Source organism: Choloepus didactylus, chromosome 18 (assembly GCF_015220235.1).
Source record: "Choloepus didactylus isolate mChoDid1 chromosome 18, mChoDid1.pri, whole genome shotgun sequence".
Lineage (NCBI taxonomy): Eukaryota > Metazoa > Chordata > Mammalia > Pilosa > Megalonychidae > Choloepus > Choloepus didactylus.
The window spans coordinates 24,612,287-24,633,859 of record NC_051324.1 but is presented as its reverse complement, the minus strand read 5'-3'; the positions used below and the strand labels follow the sequence as shown (position 1 = coordinate 24,633,859).

At 36.3% G+C, this 21,573-nt stretch overlaps 1 long non-coding RNA gene and 1 pseudogene across 1 annotated transcript in view; one reads left to right on the top strand and one right to left on the bottom strand.

Annotated features, from left to right (window-relative positions):
* LOC119515001 overlaps positions 1 to 21,573 on the top strand; it is a 107,628-nt gene that overhangs the window by 2,748 nt on the left and 83,307 nt on the right. The window lies entirely within an intron of this gene.
* On the bottom strand, positions 17,451 to 20,472 carry LOC119515000 (annotated as a pseudogene).

Genomic DNA, 21,573 nt, shown 5'->3' with positions numbered 1-21,573 from the left:
GTAATCTGGAGTTTGCCCCAGGGAGAAGCTAACAGAGAAGCTGAGACAAAAACCCAACATTTTGGAGAAAGCTTTGGAAACCAGAAGGTAAACCCAGGAGAACACCACCAGACTCTGGCCATGTGCCTTCCCACACGACAGACGAACCCCAGATGCCATCGGCCTTTCCTCAGAGAAGGTATCGTCCTGTCAGTGCCTTAATTGGGATATCTTCATGGCCTTACAACTGTAAATTTGTGAACTAATAAATCCCCATTGTAAAAGACAATCATTTCTGGTATATTGCATTTTGGGAGCTTTTGCAAATCCAAACAAGGGGCATATGATGTTGATGTCTTGTTACTGGTGAAGTTAACCTTGATCTCCTGGTTAAGGTGGGGTCAGCCAGTTTTCTCTTCTCTGAAGTTACTAGTTTTTCCTCTGTATTTAATAAATATCTTTAGCAGCCACTGATGGATCTTGCCTGCAACAATGATTACTATGATATTTGCCTAATGGTGATTTTCTGTTTTCCTTTTTCTTTCTACATTTTTGTTGGAATTCCAATAAATTCCAAATTTTATTTGAATTCCAATATTGGAATTCTCCAATTCTTTGAAATAAATTGTAGAGGATTGTGGCTATCTGATCTTTGAAGCCTTGGTAAAATTTTCCTATGAAAACATCTAGGCTAGTGCTTTTTTATGGAGGTAATTCCTTAATAACTTTATTTCTTCTATGGAAATTTATGTCTTAGCTTTCTCACATTAATGGGGTCAATTTTGGTCATCTTTATTTCTCTAGGAAATTATCCATTTCACCTAGGTTTGTGAATTTCTGTACATAGATATCTGCAAAGAAGTCTCTTATGATTTTAAAGTTTCTTCTGTTTTGGTAATTATTTTTTCCTTGTCATATTTTGTTTTGTATATTTGTGTTTTCTCCCTTTTTTTGGTCATCAAATAGCTGGTGATTTGTATATATTATTAGTTTTTTTCCCGCAAAAGACAAGAATTTTGATTTACTAATAGATCTTCTATTTTTCTATTTTCTACCTCCTTACTTCTTTTTATATTATTATTTTTCACTACTTGTGCTATCTTTTGGTTTACTTTGTTATTTTTCCATTATCTTGAGCTGGGAATTTATTAATTTTCATTCTTTCTTATTTACTGATTAATGTATTTGGTGCTTTGAATTTTCCTCTGATCACTTCTTTTAATGTATCCTATATATTGTGATATATAGTGTTTTCATTATCAGAGATGTTAGAAATCAATTTTGCATATTATTTTTAATTCTGTAAGTTTGTTTTGTACTTCTCCATTCTCCAAACTACCATTTAATAGAAAGTCTTAAAATCAAGACCTTTCTGATATTTGTTTTTGTTGATAAATTCTAGCTTTATGACATTATGATCAGTGAATGTTGTATTACTTGGACTTGGCAGGATCAATTTTTGTGAGGAGACACAGGCACTTGAGAAGAAGGTGTAGAGTTCATAAAATCTACCTTATTAATTATGTTTCTAATAAATCTTCTCTCTCTTTACTTTTTTTTGTCCAGTTGATCTCCCTTGTACAGAAAGTGCTGTATTAAAGTATTTTCTTATTGGTGAATTTCTATTTGTGTCTCTTTGAATCTCCTGTAGTATTTTGCTTCATAAAGGTTGTTGCTGTGTTTTTCGTTACACAGATATTCTTAAGTGTTATAACTTTGTTGTGAATTGTGGCTTTTAGCATTAATGTGTCCTTTTTTGTCACATTTAATGCCTTCATTCTTGAATGCTACTTTGTCTAATATTAGGAGCACTGCTCCTGTTCTCTTTTGTTTTCATTTGCCTGGTTTATCTTTTTTTTTTTTAATTCATTTTATTGAGATATATTCACATACCATGCAGTCATGCAAAACAAATCGTACATTCAGTTGTTCACAGTACCATTACATAGTTGTGCATTCATCACCAAAATCAGTCCCTGACACCTTCATTACCACACACACAAAAATAACAAGAATAATTAAAGTGAAAAAGAGCAATTAAAGTGAAAAAGAGCAATTAAAGTAAAAAAGAACACTGGGTGCCTTTGTTTGTTTGTTTGTTTCCTTCCCCCATTTTTCTACTCATCCATCTATAAACTAGACAAAGGGGAGTGTGGTCCATATGGCTTTCCCAATCCCATTGTCACCCCTCATAAGCTACATTTTTATACAATTGTCTTCAAGATTCATGTGTTCTGGGTTGTAGTTTGATAGTTTCAGGTATCTACCGCCAGCTACCCCAATTCATTAGAACCTAAAAAGCATTCTCTGTATTGTGCGTAAGAGTGTTCACCAGAGTGACTTCTTGGCTCCTTTTGGAATCTCTCTGCCACTGAAGCTTATTTCATTTCCTTTCACTTCCCTCTTTTGGTCAAGAAGATGTTCTCCATCCCATGATGCTGGGTCTAGATTCCTCCCTGGGAGTCATATTCCACGTTGCCTGAGAGATTCACTCCCCTGGATGTCTGATCCCACGTAGGGGGGAGGGCAGTGATTTCATGCCTGGTATATCTTTGTCCATTCTTTTATTTTTAGTCTTCTGGAATCACTTTATTTTAGGTTTGTCCCTTGCATAGAATATTGTGGTGGTTTGAAGCTGTTGTGTACCCCAGAAAAGGCCATGTTCTTTTCATCCATTCCTGTGCATGCAGACCTGTTGTATGTGGTACCGTTTGATTAGGTTATTTCAATTGAGGAGTTGCCCCAAGGTGGGTCTTAATCCTTTTACTGGAGTCCTTTTTGAGAGGATAAAAGCCCAGAGAGCTCATAGAAGCCCCAGAGAAGCTAAGAGATGAAATTAAAAGAAACACATAGAGAAAAGCCCCAGAGAGGACCCACAGAAGCTCAGAGAAGAATCCACTGGAACCAGAAGCTGAAAGCAAAAAAACCCAGGAGCAAAGGACCAGCAGACACCATACATGTGCCTTCCCATGTGACAGGTGTCCTGGATGCCAGCTACCTGTCTTCAGAACTCAGGTATCATCCTGTTGATGCCTTGAGCTGGACATTTTCATGGCCTCAGAATTGTAAACTTATATGTTAATAAATTCCTATTGAAAAAGCCAGCTCATTTTTGGTGTATTGCATTTTGGCAGCTTTAGCAAACCAAAACAAGTATATAGCTGAGTTTAATCTTGTGAGCCAAATTGAAAATTTTTCTTTTAATAGGTGAGGTAAGCACACTCTCATTTTATGTTTGTTGTCATTTCTATCATAATATTTTATAATTATGTATATTTTTATGTTTTCTATGATATTTTCTCTATGATATTTGTATTTTTGCACTTTTATTTATAGTATTTTTGTTTATTAGGAAAGTGTTTTCATTTGCTAAAGCTTCTGAAATATAATATACCAGAAATGGGTTGGCTTTTACAATGGGGATTTATTAACTAACAAGTTTACAATTCTGAGGCAGTGAAAATGTCCAAATCAAGGCATCAACAGGTGATGCTTTCTTCCTGAAGACCAGCTGCTGGCAATCTTGGACGACTCTGTCACATGGCAAGGCATATAGCAATGTCTTTTGGTCCTTCTCTCCTGAGTTTCGTTGCTTTTTTTCTGTTTTATCCTCTTATATAGGACTCCAATAAGAGGATTAAGACCCACTTTGAACAAGGTGGGTCACATCTCAATTGAAATAACCTAATCAAAATGTCCCACTTAACTGGCGGTTTGATGTGCTGAGCCCTCGAGCATGGGAATTGCCCTTATGAAGCTCATTACCACAAAGGAGAGTCTAAACTTGCATGTAATGGTACCTAAGAGTCTCCCCCTGAGTACCTCTTTGTTGCTCAGATGTGGCCCTCTCTCTCTCTAACTGAGCCATCTCGACAGGTGAACTCGCTGCCCTCCCCCCTACGTGGGACCCGACTCCCAGGGGTGTAAATCTCCCTGGCAGTGCAGAGTATGACTCCCGGGGATGAATGTGGACCCGGCATCGTGGGACTGAGAGTATCTTCTTGACCAAAAGGGGGATGCAAAATGAGACGAAATAGTTTCAGTGGCTGAGAGATTTCAAATGGAGTCGAGAGGTCACTCTGGTGGACATTCTTATGCACTATATAGATAACACCTCTTAGGTTTTAATGCATTGGAATAGCTAGAAGTAAATACCTGAAACTGCCAAACTCCAACCCAGCAGTCTGGACTCCTGAAGACAATTATATAATAATGTAGATTACAAGGGGTGACAGTGTGATTGTGAAGACCTTGTGGATCACACCCCCTTTATTTAGTGTATGGATGAGTAGAAAAATGGGGATAAAAACTAAAGGACAGATGGCGTGGGATGGGGGGATGATTTGGGTGTTCTTTTTTCACTTTTATTTTTTATTCTTGTTCTGGTTCTTTCTGATGTAAGGAAAATGTTCAGAGATAGATTGTGGCGATGAACGCATAACTATATTATCATACTGTGGACAGTGAATTGTATACCATGGATGATTGTATGGTGTGTGAATGTATTTCAATAAACTGTATTTAATAAAAAAAAAGAAGAAAAAAAATTATAGAAAAAAAAAATGTCCCACTTACAATACGTCTACATCCACAGGAATGGACTAAAGGAACATGATCTTTTCTGAGTACATACAGTGTCAAACCATCAAAGAAGGTTTGTAGTTTTCCTTAGTGGTTTCCCTTGTACTTATGCCTTTTTGTTTGTTTTTAAACAGCTTCATTGAAGCATAATTGAAGCATACAATATACTGCATATATTTAAAGTGTACAATTTGATAAGTTTTGACATATTTATACATCTGTATTAGGGTTCTCTAGGGAAACAGAACCAACAGGAGATAGTTGTAAATATTATGAGATATCATAAAAGTGTCTCATGCAACTGGGGGGATGCACAAGTCCAACTTCCATAGGACAGGCTACAAGCTGGCGACTTCGATGGAGGTTTTCAATGAATTCCCCAGGTGAAGCTGGCAGGCTATGTAGAAATAGAAATTCTCTCTTCTGACTTGTAGTCATCACCTCTCCTTTTAAAGCATCAACTGATTGGAGGAAATGTTTCTCATTTCTGAGGACACTCTCCTTAGTTGCTTGTAGATGTAATCAGCCATAAATGCAATCAACTTACTGATGACTTAAGTCCACAAAATGTCCTCAAACTAACAAAAAGTTAGGCCAGTGCTTACTTGACCAGGCAACTGGGCACCATTACCTAGCCAAGTTGACACATGAACCTAACCATAACAACATCCATTAGACTACCACAATCAAGATGACATATCCATTACTCCCCAAAAGTTTTCTTATGCTACTTTGTTACCCCTCCCTCCCATCCTTCCCCATTCATCCTCCTTTCCCAGGCAACTATGCATCAGCTCTCTGTCCTTATAGATTAGTTTGCATTTTCTAGAATTTTATATTAATGGCACCATACATATGTACTTTTGTGGTCTGGCTTCTTTCATTCAGCATAATTGTTTTGAGATTCATCCATGTTATGTGTGTTGATAGTTAATTCCTTTTTATTGTAGAGTATTATTGTACTGTATGGATATATCACACTTTGCTTTATTCATTCACCTGTTGATGGTGAATTTGGGGCTATTTCTAGTTTGAGGCTATTCATAACAAAGCTTCTGTGAACACTTTTGCACAACTTTTGGGCATATGCTTTGATTTCTCTTGAGTAAATACCTAGGAATAGAAAGGATGGGTAATGTGATAGTTTGAATATTTAATTTTTAATGAAACTGCCAAACTACTTGTAACATTTTCCACCCCCACCAGTGTGTATGGAGTTATAATTCCTCGACATTCTCATCAACATTTGGCATAGTTGATATTTTTAATTTAAGACATTCTAATAGGTGTGTGTTGGTATCTCACTGTTATTTGAATTTAATTTTCCTAACGTTGAGTATTTTTCATGTGCTTGTTAGTCATCTGTATATCTTCTTTGGTGAAATGTCTATTCAACTCTTTTGCCCATTTGAAAAATTTTGGTTATGTTTTTATTATTGAATTTTCAGAGTGCTCTATATATTGTGAATACAAGTCCTTTATTAGATATATTCTTTGCAAATATTTTCTCTGAGTCTGTGGCTTGTCTTTCTATCCTCTTAATTTTGTCAAAAAGCAGAAGCTCTTAATTTTGAAGAAGTCTAATTTATCAGTTTTTTCTTTTATGGTTTATGCTTTTGGCATTGTATCTAAGAAATCTTTGCTTAGCACAAAGTCACAAAGATTTTCTCCTATGTTCTCCACTAGAAGCTTTATAATTTTAGTTATTTGTATTTAGTTATATGATCCATTTTGATAATTTTTTTGTATGTGGTGTGAGATGTGGATTGAAAATCTTTTTTGATGTTGTTGTGCCAGCACTATTTGTTGAAAAATACTAACTCCACTGAATTGCCTTTTCACCTTTATCAAAATCAATTGATCATATATGTGTGGGTCTTTTTCTGGATTTTCTGTTTCATTCCATTGTTCTATTTGTCTACCTGTTTGCTAATACCAGACTGTCTTGATTACTGTAGCTTCATAATATATCTTGAAATCAGATAATGTAATTCTTCCAGTTTTATTCTTTTCGAAGTTATTTTGGCTGTTATAGGTTCTTTGTATTTCCATATTAATTTTAGAATCATCTTGTCAGTTTTAACAGAAGAACTTGCTTGGATTTTTATTGGGATTGTGTTGAATCTATAGATCAATTTCGGGAAAATTGGCATCTTAATATTGAGTATATCTCTCCATTTACTTAGGTCTTTTAAAATTTCTTTTAAAAATGTTTTGTGGTTTTTTTGTATACAGCTTTTGCACATCTTTTTTTCAGCTTTGTCCCTAAGAATATACTATTTTTTATGTTATTGTAAATAGTACTCAATATTAATAATACTTTTAGTATTTGCACCAGTTTGATGTATTATGTCCCCCAAAACGCCATTATCTTTGATGCAGTCTTGTGTGGGCAGACATAGTAGTGTGAATTAGATTTTGGTACCAGAGAAGTGGGATGCTGGTGCTGCCGTGTTTGCAAATGCCAACCATGTTGGAGCGGCTTTTTAAATGGATAAGGGGAAGATTCTGGAAGAATTGTGAGGAGCTTGATAGAAAAGGCCTAAACTGCTTTGAAGAGACTGTTTGTGGAAATATGGACTCTAAAGACACTTCTGATAAGGCCTTGAGCAGAAATGATGGATGTGTTGTTGCAAACTGGAAGGAAGGTGATCCTTGTTTTAAAGTGGTAGAGAACTTGGCAAAATTGAGTCCTGGTGTTGGATGGAAGGCAGAATTTGAAAGTGACGACCTCAAACATTTAGCTGATGAGATCTCCAAGCAAAATATAGAAGAAGTAGTCTGGCTTTTACTTGCAGCAGCCAAGAGGGACACTTTGAAGAATGCACAGAAGCTGAGAGAGTAGCTGCAGATGAGAGACAGTTTGAAGACGGCCATTGAAAGCAGACTCATGCTCTGGAGAAGCTAAGAGAGGACAAACACCCCAAGAGCAATTGAGAGTGACATTGTGGAAAGGAGCTGTGGCCCAGAGAGGAATGTCCTGAGAGAAAGCCATTCTGAAACCAGAAGTTGGAGCAGACACCAGCCACGTGCCTTCCCAGCTAACAGAGGTTTTCCAGACACCATTGGCCATACTCCAGTGAAGGCACCTGATTGTTGATGCCTTACCTTGGACACTGTATGGCCTTAAGACTGTAACTGTGTAACCAAATAAACCCCCTTTATAAAAGCCAATCCATTTCTGGTGTTTTGCATTTCAGCAGCATTAGCAAACTAGAACAGTATTTTAATTTGATTGTTTATTGCTGGTGTATAGAAATAAAATTGATTTTTAATATTGATCGTGTATCCTCTAACTTTGCTGAACTCACTTAGTACTAGTGGTGAGTTTTTTGTTTTTTGTTCTTTTGTTTTTGGTAGATTTCATCAGACTTTCTATAGACAATCATGTTGTCTGTGAATAAAACAGTTTTACTTTTTCTTTTCCAATCTAGATGCCATTTATCTTTTTTTCCTGCCTTACTTCACTGACTAGAAACTCCAGTGGCTACATTTGTACTTATACCTTCTCTTAACTTCCTTTAGCCCACAATTTTATATTTTTCCCTTTAATATCTTGTTTTTCAGTTTCTTTTAATCCATTAACATCCGATCATTGTCCATACAATGAGGTTATTCTACTTTCCTCTTTCTCTCTCCCTTCTCCCATTTTTTTAGTTGCATAATTTCTACTTTGTGGTAACATAGAGTATTTGTACATTAGTTTTCTACCTGTGTCTCCACCTTTAATTTAGTCTTCTATGTACATTTATATATTTTAAGATGCTTATTATCAGTCATTTTGTTGAGGTTTCCCAGTCATCACACAATTTGATGAAGCATATCCACTAGTAAATTCATCAGGAAGAGCTAATGGGTGCAGAATGCCCTAAGTTCTTGTATGTTGCAAACTCTTTTTCTGTACCCTTGATATTAATATTTAGCTTGGCTGGATATAAAATTCTTGGCTTATACTTTCTCATTGATTTTTAAAACAATGCTGTTCATCATTGCCTTGTTTTATACCTTAATTTTGAAAGGTCTGATACCAGTCCAATTCTTCTGCCTTTGCAAATTATTTGGTTTTCTGGCATGAAGATCTTGAGGATTTTACCTTTAATTTGGAAATGTAATAGTTTTATTAAAATATGTCTCAGAGTTTATTGTTCTGGGTTAATTTTCCTGAGAACTCAGTGAGCCCTTTCAATGGGTAGAGTCAGGTCTTTTTCTATTTCTAGAAAGTTTTGTTGGATTAGAGTTATAAATATTAGCTCTGTTCATTGTTTTGTTTTTCTTCTTCAGGGTCCTTGATAATACAAATATTATTTTTTCTTTGCCCTTCTTCTATTTCCATTAGTTTCTCTAGGACCCTTTGTATTTCTTTGTCATTTTCATTTTCTGGGTTGTTTTCCTGCCTTTATTCAATATCCCTTATTACATTTTTATTTGAATCTGTTCTCTTTGGGATACCTCATAATTTACTTTTCACTTTGAGATATTTCATCTTTTTCATTTCTTTCTTGAGATTAATGAACTCTATTCATTTCTCCGTGTGTTCTGTCCGTTTCTGGTTTTAGTTTTAGAATTTCTGATCAAGATATTTTTTCTTACTTTCAAATGCTTGTTTAAGTATATTTAATTCTGTTGAAGTATTAACAGTTCTTCTGCTGCCTGGTTTTCTTTTTTTAGCCTTTTTTTAATTAGAGAGGGTGTAGGTAACAGGAAAACTATGAAGAAAATACAGCATTCCCATATATCCACCCCGTTATTAACACTTTTGTTTAGTGTGGTACCTTTGTTAAAACTGTACTGTTAACTACAGTCCATAGTTTACTTAGGGTATTTTTTTTTTTCTCAAAAACCATTCTATTAATAACACCTTGCTTTAGTGTGGTACATTTGTTGTAATTCATGAAAGAACATTTTTATAATTGTACTATTAACTGCAGCCCATCATTTTACAATAGGTTTCACTGTGTTGTATAATCTTCTGTTTTATATTTTAATCTTAATTCTAGTAATATATATGACCTAAAATTTCCCCCTTTAACTACATTCACATGTATAATTCAGTGCTGTTAATAACATTCACAATGTTGTGCTACCATCACCACCATCCATTACCAAAACTTTATGATCAACCCAAACAAATTCTGTACAATGTTAGCTTTCACTCCCCATTCCCTACACCCAACCCAACCTCTGGTAACCTATATTCTGTACTCTGTCTTTATGAGTTTTCTTATTCTAATTATTTCTTTTCAGTGAGATCATACAATATTTGTCCCTTTCTGTCTGGCTGGCTTATTTCACTCAGCATGATGTCTTCAGGGTTCATCTGGGTTGTCATATGGATCAGAACTTCATTCCTTTATAGAGCTGAATAATATTCCATTGTATGGATACTCCACATTTTACTTATCCATTCATCAGTTGATGGACTCTTGGGTTGCACCCATCTTTTGGTAATTGTGAGTAATGCCACTATGAACATCAGTGTGCAAATACCTGCTTGAGTCCCTGCTTTCAATTCTTTTGGGTATATACTATGTGAAGAGATTGCCAGGTCATATGGCAGTTCTATAATTAGCTTTTTGAGGAACCGCCACACTGTCTTCCACAGCGGCTGCACCATTTTACATTCTCACCAGCAATGAATGAGTGTTCCTATTTCTCCGCAGCCTCTCCAACACTTGTAAATTTCTGTTTCTTAAATAATAGCCATTTTAGGGGCTGTGGGTGTGAAATTGTAATTCAGAGTGGGTTTTGATTTGCATTTCCCTAATAGCTAATGATGTTGAACATCTTTTCATATGCTTCTTAGCAATTTGTATATCCTCTTTGGAGAAATGTCTGTTCAAGTCTTTTGCCCATGTTTAAATTGGGTTGTTTGTCTTTTTATTGTTGAGTTGTAGAATTTATTTATATAGTCTGGATAGTAAACCCTTATTGGATATGTGGTTTCTAAATATTTGCTCCCATTTTAAAGGCTATCTTTTCACTTTCATGATAAAGTCTTTTGATGCACAAAAATTTTTAATTTCGATGAGGTCCCATTTATCTATTTTTTCCTTTATTGCTTGTGCTTTGGGTGTAAAGTCCAAGAAACTATTGCCTAACACAAGATCCTGAAGATGCTTTTGTATATTGTCTTCTAGGAGTTTTATGGTGCTGGTTCTTCTTATATTTAGGTCTTTGATCCATTTTGAGTTAATTTTTGTGTATGGTGTGTGAGATAGGATTCCTCCTTTTTTTTTTTTTTTTTTTTTTCGGATGGATATCCAGTTCTCCTAGCACCATTTGTGGAATTGTGGAAAAGACTGATCTTTCCCACTTGAGTGGACTTGGCAGCCTTGTCAAACATCAATTGGCCATAGATGTGGGGACCTATTTCTGAACTCTCAATTCAGTTTCACTGGTCTAAATATCTATCCTTGTGCCACTACCCTGATGTTTTAACCACAGTAGTTTTGTAATAAGCTCTAAAGTCAAGACGTGTGAGTCTTCCAACTTCATTCTTCTTTTTCAAGATGAGTTTGTCTATTTGGAGCCCCTTACCCTTCCAAATAAATTTGATAATTGGCTTTTCCATGTCTGCAGGTATGCTGCTGGAATTTTGTTTGAGATTGTGTTGAATCTGTACATCATTTTGGGCAAAATTGATATCTTAACAATATTTAATCTTCTAATCCATGAGCAGAGAATGTGCTTACATTTACTTAGATCTTTTTTGTCTCTTTTAGCAAAGTTTTGTAGTTTTCTGTGTATAAGTCTTTTACATCCTTGGTTAAATTTATTGCTAGATATTTGATTATTTTAGTTGCTATTGTAAGTGGATTTTTTCCTTGATTTCCTCCTCATTACTAGTGTATAGAAACACTAGTGATTTTTGTACGTTAATCTTGTACCCTGCCACTTTGCTGAATTCATCTGTTAGCTCTAGTAGCTTTGCTGTAGATTTTTCTGGATTTTCTACATATAGCATCATGTCATCTGTGAATAGGGGAAGTTTTACTTCTTCCTTTCCAATCTGAATACCTTTTATTTCTTTTTCTGGCATAACTGCCCTGGCTAGAACTTCCTGTACAATGTCGAATAATAGTGGTGGCAGTGGGCATCCTTGTCTTGTTCTAGGTCTTAGTGGGAATGCTTTCAGTTTTTCACCATTGAGTATGATGTTAGCTGTGGGCTTTTCATATATGCCCTTTATCTTGTTGAGGAAGTTTCCTCCTATTCCTATTTTGCTAAGAATTTTTATCAAGAAAAGATGCCAAATTTTTTCAGATGCTTTTTCTGCATCAATGGAGATGTTCATGTGGTTTTTTCCCTTTGTTTTGTTAATGTGGTGAATTATATTAATTGATTTCCTTATGTTGAACTACCCTGCATACTTCAGATAAAATGCACTGGCTCATGGTGTTATATAACATTTTTTTTCTTTTAAATTTAGGTGATTTATTGCAAAGAGGGTAACCCTAAGTACACCACCATACTGTCTGTGTCACATACTTTCTCTTCCACATCAACTAATCAAAAAGATTTTTTAAAAAGTCACGGTGAGGATCTAAGATGGCGGCATAGAGAGGAGTGGAAGCTAGTTAGACCCCCTGGAACAACTGAAAAAAACCAGAAACAACTAGTAAATAATCCAGAATAACTGCAGGGGGACAAACGTGACCATCCACTCATCATACACCAACCTGAATTGGGAGGAATGCCCGAGAGCACAGCATAAAACTGTAAGTAAAAACTGCAGAACCAAGTCGGGAGACCCCTCCTGCCACAGCCCAAGCTCCAAAGCCTTGTGGTGCCAGAGAGAAGCTCTCCCTCGGCAAGTGAATATAGCTCAGCTGAGTTCCAAATGGGGTTTTAATTAGTGAGTGTGAACTGGTCACTATGAGCCTGAATCCCCAACAAGCAGACAGAGGCTTTGGGTGACAACTGACCTTGGAGAGCTGGAGGGTCGCCATGGACTAGCTCCAAAGGGGACTTTCTGTTCCTTTTTCCGCTCAGTGGAGAAAGCCTCAGCCATTTTCAGTTCCCAGTGCTCTGACCCAGAAAAGGGTGGGGATAGCACAGGCAGAGAGAGACCATTGAAATGCTAATGACCTCCCCCTAGGGGGTCTATCTTCTCTAAGAGGAAAGAGGTGGGGCCCAGCTCTACTACCCACCTTCCATTCAGAACAAGACCCCAGAGCCTGGGGGAAAATAGCCATGGGCCACACCTCCTGACACCAGTCTGACAGGTGCCACCTGCTTGGCAGAAAAGCACAGTGACCTGAGGCCTCACAGGGTGTACTAATTTTCTAAGACACACCCTCAGGGAAACTGGAAACTGAATATTTCTTCCTTCTGGGATCTGAGCCCGTTCTGGTCTGGGAAAACCTGACTGGGGTAACCAAGGAAACCATGCGTAGATCACAGAAAACTACAACCTACACTAAGAAAAATGAAGCTATGGCCCCGTCAAAGGAACAAACTTACCCTTCAACTGAGATACAGGAATTGAAACAACTAATAATAAATCAATTAAAAAAGTTTTGGGAAGATATGGCAAAAGAGCTGAAGCATATAATGAAAACACAGGACGTACATAAGGTAGAAATTAAAAGTTCAAAAAACTAACTGGCAGCATCTATGGAAATGAAAGGCACAACACAAGAGATGAAAGACAATGGAGACATACAACAGCAGATCTCAAGAAGCAGAAGAAAACACTCAGGAGCTGGAGAACAAGGCACCTGAAAGCCTACACACAAAAGAACAGATAGAAAAAAGAATGGAAAAATATGAGCAATGTCTCTGGGAACTTAAAGACAAAACAAAGAGCAAGAATTTATGTCATTGGTGTCCCAGAAGGAGAAGAGAAGGGAAAAGGGGCAGAAGCAATAATAGAGGAAATAATCAATGAAAATTTCCCATCTCTTATGAAAGACATAAAATTACAGACCCAAGAAGCACAGCATACCCCAAACAGAATAGATCTGAATAGGCCTACACCAAGACACTTAATAATCAGATTATCAAATGTCAAAGATAAAGAGGTAATCCTGAAAGCAGCAAGAGAAAAGCAATCCATCACATACAAAGGAAGCTTGATAAGACTATTTGTGGATTTCTCAATAGAAACTATGAAGGCAAGAAGGAAGTGGGGTGATATATTTAAGATACTGAAGGAGAAAAACCACCAACCAAGAATTCTATATCCAGCAAAACTATCCTTCAGATATGAGGGAGAGCTTAAAATACTCTCTGACAAACAGACAATGACAGAGTTTGTGAACAAGATACCTGTTCTATAGGAAACACTAAAGGAAGCACTGCAGACAGAAAGGAAAAGACAGGAGTGAGAGATTTGGAAAACAGTTTTGGAAGATAGTAGCACAGCAATGTAAGTACCCTGAACAAAGATGACTGTGAATATGGTTGAGAGAGGAAGGCTGGGACCATGTGGGACACCAGAAAAAGGGACTAATGATAAAGACTGGGACTGTGTAACTCAGGGAAACCTATGGTGTTCAATAATTGTAATAAAAGATACAAATATGTTTTTACATGATGTAAAACAAATGAATATCAACATTGCAAGGTGTTAAAAATAGAGTGGGATTGGGGGGAAAATACAATCAATGCAAACTAGAGGCGAGAATTAACAAAACATTGTTATTATGCTTCCTTTAATGTAGCAAAGGCAATATGCCAAAGCTAAATGCATATGGGGGGATGGGGAATAGGGGAAGGGTATGGGACTCCTTGCATTGGTGATGTTGTCTGACTCTTTATTCTACTTTAGGTTAATGCTATCTTTCCTTTTGTCCCTTTCTAGCTATCAAGTTTTTATTATTTGTTTGTTTTTCTCTCTCTTTTCTTTTTCTTTTGCCTCTCTGCCTTCTTTGACTCTTACTCTGCCTTTGTGGAAGAAATGGAGATGTCCTTATACAGAGAGTGGCGATGGTGCTCAATACATAAATACGTGACTGAATGGGGAACCAATGATTGTTTACTTAGGACAGAATGTATAGTGTGTGAACAAAACCGTCATAAAAGAAATGGGTTGATGAAGAAACTTTGAGGGCACTGTATTGAGTGAAATAAGACAGATACATAAAGGCAAATATCGCAGGGTCTCACTGATATGAACTAATTATAATATGTAAACTAATAGACATGACATTTAAGTTACCAGGATATAGAAATGAGGCTAAAGAATGGGGAGTGGTTGCTTATATGAGCAGAAAGTTCAACTAGGGTGAACTTAAATGTTTGGAAATGGACAGGGGTGATGGTAGCATGTTATGAGCATAATTAACAGTTCTGAAAGGTATGTGAAGGTGGTGGAAAGGGTAAGCTCAGAGTCATGCATGTCACCAGAAGAAAGTTGGAGGTTAAAAGATGGGAATGTATAAAACAGTGAATCTTGTGGTGGACAATGTCTGTGATTAACTATGGAAACATTAGAAATCTCTCTCACAGAGTAGAACAAATGTATGTCACTATAACTAGAAGTTAAAATAGAGAGGCATATAGGGAAAAAATGTATACCTATTGCAAACTATATACTACAGTTAGTAGTATTTTAACATTCTTTCATCAACAGTAACAAATATACTATACCAAAACTATGAATCAATAATGGAGGTGGTTGTGGTTAGGGGTATGGGAGGATCTGAGTTTCGTTTTTCTTGTCTTTATTTCTTTTCTGGAGTAGTGAAAATTTTCTAAAAATTGAAAAAAAAATTAACTGTGTTGATGGATGCATAGCTGTATGGTGGTGCCATGGGCAATTGATTATATACTTTGGATCTTGGGATAGTTGTATCTGAAAATCTCAATGAAAACAAATTAAAAAAAAGTCACAGATAACTAATAACTTATTTTATTTTCACATATCTCATTTACTAAACATAGAGTAAACAGCAGTAGCCAGGGTAGTCTGTTATTGCTCATGGACTGCAGCTTGGACCCATTTAAATGAATCTGTTAGTATGCCTGGGTGATTCAATGGTAGCTCTAGATCCAATCTGGAGACTGGAAAATGCTGAAGCACATTGAACAACAATCACAGGTTCCTAGAAGACTACGTGATTCCTTTAAGATCTCTTCATGTACCTTTCTCATAAAAGTGACACTGTTAAATTTCACCCATTGTTTTAAAAAAAGAGCTAAAAGTTATTCAATAGCACATAATTTTCCACAGAAAAGGTAGGTGGATTTCTATTTACTCTTACAGTGGTGGATTTAAACACCCAGGACTAATTTTAGATCTGTCATATATATTTGCAGTTTGATGAAAAAATGCATAGTCTACAAATGCATAAAACCAGAAGGAAGTGATGACTCACACACCTTCTGATGGACAAAGACAGACTTCATTCAAGGAAGTTCTTGAAGGTGGGGATAAAAAGACAGTTACAGAACCACATTTATCTGACAGTAGGAATGGAACCCTGCTTTCAAAAGCATCCTCCACAGTTGTGACTATATGATTCTTGCCCCAAATTTAGATTATTTGGAAAATGGCAAACATAAAAACTGAAGATGTAAAAAGATAAGTTTACAGAAAAAAGTCCTGGCAAATCAACTCAGATGGAGGTAAAATGTCATTTGAAAATGCTATTCTTTACTTTGCCTGAGTTAGTGGATATCAGGGCCTGTATTTGGAAGTCTAGTTACAATTTCTCTTGAAGCAAGTTTTAATAACAGTAAATATTTAAAAATAGCTCTTGAATCTACAGTAAGAATTTAACCTGAAATAGTATCTCATGAAAAAAATATTTTTAAAAGTCCACTCTAGTTATCATATGTGTTTTGTATGTTTATATGTATATATTAAAACAATAACACTTAAGGCAAGATTAGATTAGTAGCAACAAGGGATTTTAGAGTCTTAGGAAAACCATCGTATTAAAGAACTCAAGTCTTTATTTTTTATACTTCCAAAAAGGTGGCTTTGAATTGTTACCTTTTAATTTCATAATGGGGCAAAATATTTTGGTTTGCAAATTGAGTGCAATTTCAAGGTAGTGAAAAATTACAGGTGTCTATAACAGCTGAAGTTGGAAAAGCATGTCACACACTCAGTAGGATCTGAAGTTGACCCTATTGTACTTGTTAAATAAATATAGCTACATACTGATGGGAAAAAGTTAAGACTGATGGAACACTGCAAACCAATTATGAACAATAATGTAAATATAATTAAATCAGAAAGAAACAAACCACAGTAATCCTGAGAAATTTAGTTTGGGACAAAATCTATGTAAATTTTGCCACTGTAAATAAGTAGGACTTTCTAGGGTTTTCCAGCATTTTACTAGTTTGAATATAAAACATGTTCAAGTTTTATTAAAAGATTAAAACCAGGCCTTATGTAAACAGTTTCACTAATAAAAGAAAATTATATTGCTTTTTTCATTATCTGCCAAATGTAATGTTCTTTGTCGATTTACATGAAACCATCAAGAAGAAAACAAATTTGAGGATCGATTTTGAAAAAGGTATTAGTTTTTGAAATGTTTTGAAACCTTTTCTGTCAACCTAGGAGGCTTTTAGAGAAAACACAAACTTGTTTTTCTCCTGACAAGTGACTATTTTAAAGACTGGGGAAGGAAGATCTATAGGAGTATCACTTACCATTTTAAGCATTGTTATATATGGGAAATTTCTCTTAGTAAAGAAAACAAAAATTTAAAAATATTTAAAAGGCATGTATTTTAAAAATACTCTACATCTATAAGATTTTGTAATTTAATTACTTTGTATTTTTAATATTTCTACATAAGACATTTCTGTTTTTCTGCTTCTCTCTCTAACAATAAAGCAGAAATGACCGAAGTGGCCAAAATTGTTTTCCTAGCCCCTGGAAGACTTAGGAATACATCCACTTGCACTTTCCTACCTATGGGAAATCTTCAGAGTTTTGCAGCCATGAAGTTGATATGTGGTTTCACAAGGCAAAACAGTGGCAAACCATGCTTGAACTCAGTCATGTTCTGAATGGCTTCAGGCTGCAGCAAGGCTGGTGCTTGTGACAAATTTACATCATTTTGGCATGGGAACTCTCCAACAATAGGACAGGAATCCATTTACCGGGCAAGTACACAGTCGGATGACTTGTATCTCCTTGGAGCATCTACTGCCAACATTTCCTTGTAGAATTTGATATCTTCCTTGGTAAGTGTTTTTAAATATGCAACTTCTGTATTATCTCTGTCAAAATTGAATTGCTGAGAGATGATTTCCCCCCAATATTTAGCACCCTCTGCAGAAAGTTTCTTTGGTTTGTCTAGGTGACGAATTGCTAGTGCTTGAATGTGTTTTTGGAAGGCCTCTTCTGTCATGTCCTCTATGGACTTTTCCATGGTAATTAAGAAAGCCTCTACTTGGCTTTCTAGGTAGTGAGGTGGCTTTTCTGACTGGATGATGAATCACAAGCCCTGTATGCCATTGGCTTGACGTGACCTGCTGAAGACGATATAGCCTAGCTGCTCCTTGGTGTTCAGTGTATTGAAGCAAGGCTCTGAGATGATCTGACAGAAGCACTCCAGAAATATGTTCTTTGAAGTGCTCTGCATGTCTGTTTGGTAGTATATCTCAATGTCCCAGTTATTTTGAGCTTCGTTCCTCTGCTTATAAACAAACCATCCCTTTTTGAACTAGATGGCTTGGAAGGAGAGGTTCGGTATGAGCATGTTCAGTAAGGGTGTCTTCAACCATCTGCATCATTCCTAATGCAGCCTGCTTTGTTGTGTTTCCATGGAGAAGGGCTTCAATGAGTAGCCATGACAGGAGCTGAGGCATAAAGGCCTTAAGGCAAGGGAGGGTGACATCATCTAGGGCTTCTTTTAATTCATCTTTAGACCAGGCCACTTCTGTCATCAGCAAGCGGTGGTAGTACATGGCATGCTGGTGAGGCTGTTCAGCCTGGAAATTGTTAAGAGATCGCATATATGCCTCCTTGATAATTTCAAGTCTTTTTTCATCAATCTCAAAGGTAGCCATTTTCTCAGTAATCTTCATTAGCAAAATTGGCTGCTTGTCATTGGAACCTTTCACTGAGAGGTACATCCCATAGATGGTATTTTGGAGATCATAGCTCAAGTCTGCTAGCTCTGCTGCAATATGCACACTCGTTGAGTGAGTCTTTGAGAACCTCAAGGTACAAATAGGCCATGTTGCAGTGCAAGGGGTCCACATAAGCAAAAGGGCTGAAAAATTCAAAGTTGGGATAAGCTTTTGGCAAGAAAAACTTATCTTGTTTGAACCAGAGTTTGCTCATTACTCTATCCTTAATAAGAGCAGGGTACGGTGTCACCTCTGTTTCTAATGATAAAATCTCAAAATTTGTAAGAATAAATTCATTCTTTGTAGGAAGTTTAAATTTACCATTCAGGTCAGCATTTTGCCATTTCTTAATGACTTCATCTGATACAGCTTCTTGTTTGTACTGGGTTCCATACCACTCTTCTGTGCAATCAGTTCTTCCTTCAAAAGATTTGGAAACTATTGCAACCCAGACATTTTCTGGTCTTGAGTTTATCAAGAACTATCCCTATTAAATCAGGTCTAAATTCTTCCAGCAAATATTCAGTGGTGAGCACGTCTAGGGGATAATCATGCAGTATTCCTACAATCTTAGATATATAGCCCCATAGCCTCTATTTACCTTTAAACCTAAAAGCAACTGCATTCAAGTCCTTGCACTCTTGGAAAACCCATTCTTGAGGTCCTTCTACATGTAACTTCTGAATGTATTGAAACAAGCAAAATTATATCTTTAACATGTAATGATCCTTCCTCAGTCAAGTCCACGTTAATGATAAAAAACACAAAGCCTCCAGTTCTTTCCTTCTGCCCCCCAACAAGAGTATTTACCCAGCCCTTTGATTTAAGTTCTGATAACAGACTTACAGGACCTTCATGCCCAATGAGATGACCAATATAATGGCCAGGATTTGATTTGTAGTATTTCTGAAGGTCAGATATAGGAAATGTCATGTAAAGATTTCTAATATCCTTCATGGGTACTATTTTCTAAAGTTGTCCTCTTGGAAAGGGTGTTCAGGAAATTCTGGCGATGGGACATTTTTGTTCTCTACTTCAGAAAATAACTTTAACACCAGATTTGTCAAGTCCTCTAAATATTCTTGACCCAAAACAAAAATAACCATTAAGTTGGATGAATAATAAGTAGAATGAAATTTCAGTAGCTCTTATCTTACATCAGTGTCTTCTTGTTTTGGTCTAGTCTCTAGAGTATATTTGTTACCTGTCCCAAATTTGCTGAAGGGGTGTTTGGGATTCCCTGTAGCTTTTTCCAACTGGAAGAGTCTCCAGGCATCTTTCATCACATTCTTCTCATGTTCTGAATCAACTGTATCCACCTCTCTGTCTTTACAACTCTCATCAAACAAGAGGAACAGGAAGATTTGTGCAAATCTGTCTAGGGCAACTTCTAGGTGTTCATGGGAAACATTAAAATAGTAATTGGTATGCTTTCCACTAGTAAAAGCATTTGAACTTCCTACATGCTCCCTGAGAAACTGGCCATATTCATTTTCTTTCAGGTATTTCTTTGTTCCCAAAAATAACATATGTTTTTACAAAAATGACTTAAGCTAGCAATATTTATAGGATCTGACAGTGAAGCTATGTGTACATCAAGTGCTGCTGATGACTTATCTATTGTAGGATAACTGATGAGGAGTACTTTGATGCCATTAGCCAGTTCTAGTCCACAGTATTCTTTCTTGTTTTCAGGAGATTTGATAATGTGATTTCCTATTCTCTTGTTAGCTGAGTTATTCATTTTGCTGTAAATCTTTTTTTTTGGAAACCAGAGATGTGCTCCTGAAGTGGCAGGCAGATGCTAAAAGCAGAATGGAAGGTGCTGGGCAGTGCAGAGTGCAGCAGCCACACTAGCTGGTACCGCATACCCCAGCATGCTGGGATCACTATGTGCCCTGGTGTTTAACTCTTAATGTGCTGTTGGATTTGGTTTGCTAGTATTTTGTTGAGGATTTCTGCATCTAGAGTCATAAGGGGTTTTGGCCTGTAATTTTCTTCTCTTGTGGTATATTTATCTGACTTTGGTATGAGGGTGACGGCCTCATAGAATGAGTTAGGAAGTATTCCTTCTTGTTCAAATTTTTGGAAGAGTTTTAGAAGGTTTGGTATTAATTCTTCTTGTAACGTTTGGTAGAATTCACCTGTGAATCCATCTGGTCCTAGGCTTTTCTTGGTTGGGAGATTTTTGATTACTGATTCAATCTCTTTACTTGTAATTAGTCTGTTGAGACCTTGTATTTCTTCTGGAGTCAGTGTAGATTGTTTTGTGTTTCTAGGAATTTGTCCATTTCGTCTAGATTGTCAAATTTATTGGCATACACTTCATAGTATCCTCTCATGATCTTTTTTTTTTATTTCTGTGGGGTCAGTAGTAATGTCTCCCCTTTGATTTCTGATTTTATTTATTTGCATTTTCTATTCATTTTTCTTACTCAATCTAGCTAAGGGTTTGTCAGTTTTATTGATCTTTCCAAAGAGCTATCTTTTGGTTTTGTTAATTCTCTTTTTAAAAAAATTCTCTATTTCATTTATTTTTGCTCTAATGTACTATTCCTTTCCTTCTGCTTGCTTTAGGTTTAGTCTGCTTTTCTTTATCGAGTACCTCCAGGTTTGCAGTTAGATCTTTGATTTTAATTCTTTCTTCTTTCTTAATTTAGGTGTTTAGGGATATAAATTTCCCTCTGAGTGCTGCCATTACTGCATCCCTTAAGTTTTGATATGTTGGTGTTCTCATTTTCATTCACCTAAAGATATTTCCCTTGTAATTTCTTCTTTGACCCACTGATTGTTTAAGAGTGTGTTGTTTAACCTTCATATATTTCTGGCTTTTCCAGTTCTCTGCCTTTATTGATTTCCAGCTTCATTCCAGTATGATCATAGAAGATCCTTTGTATAATTTCAGCCTTTTAAAATTCATTGAGACTTGCTTTGTGATCTAGCATGTGGTCTATCCTGGAGAACAATCCA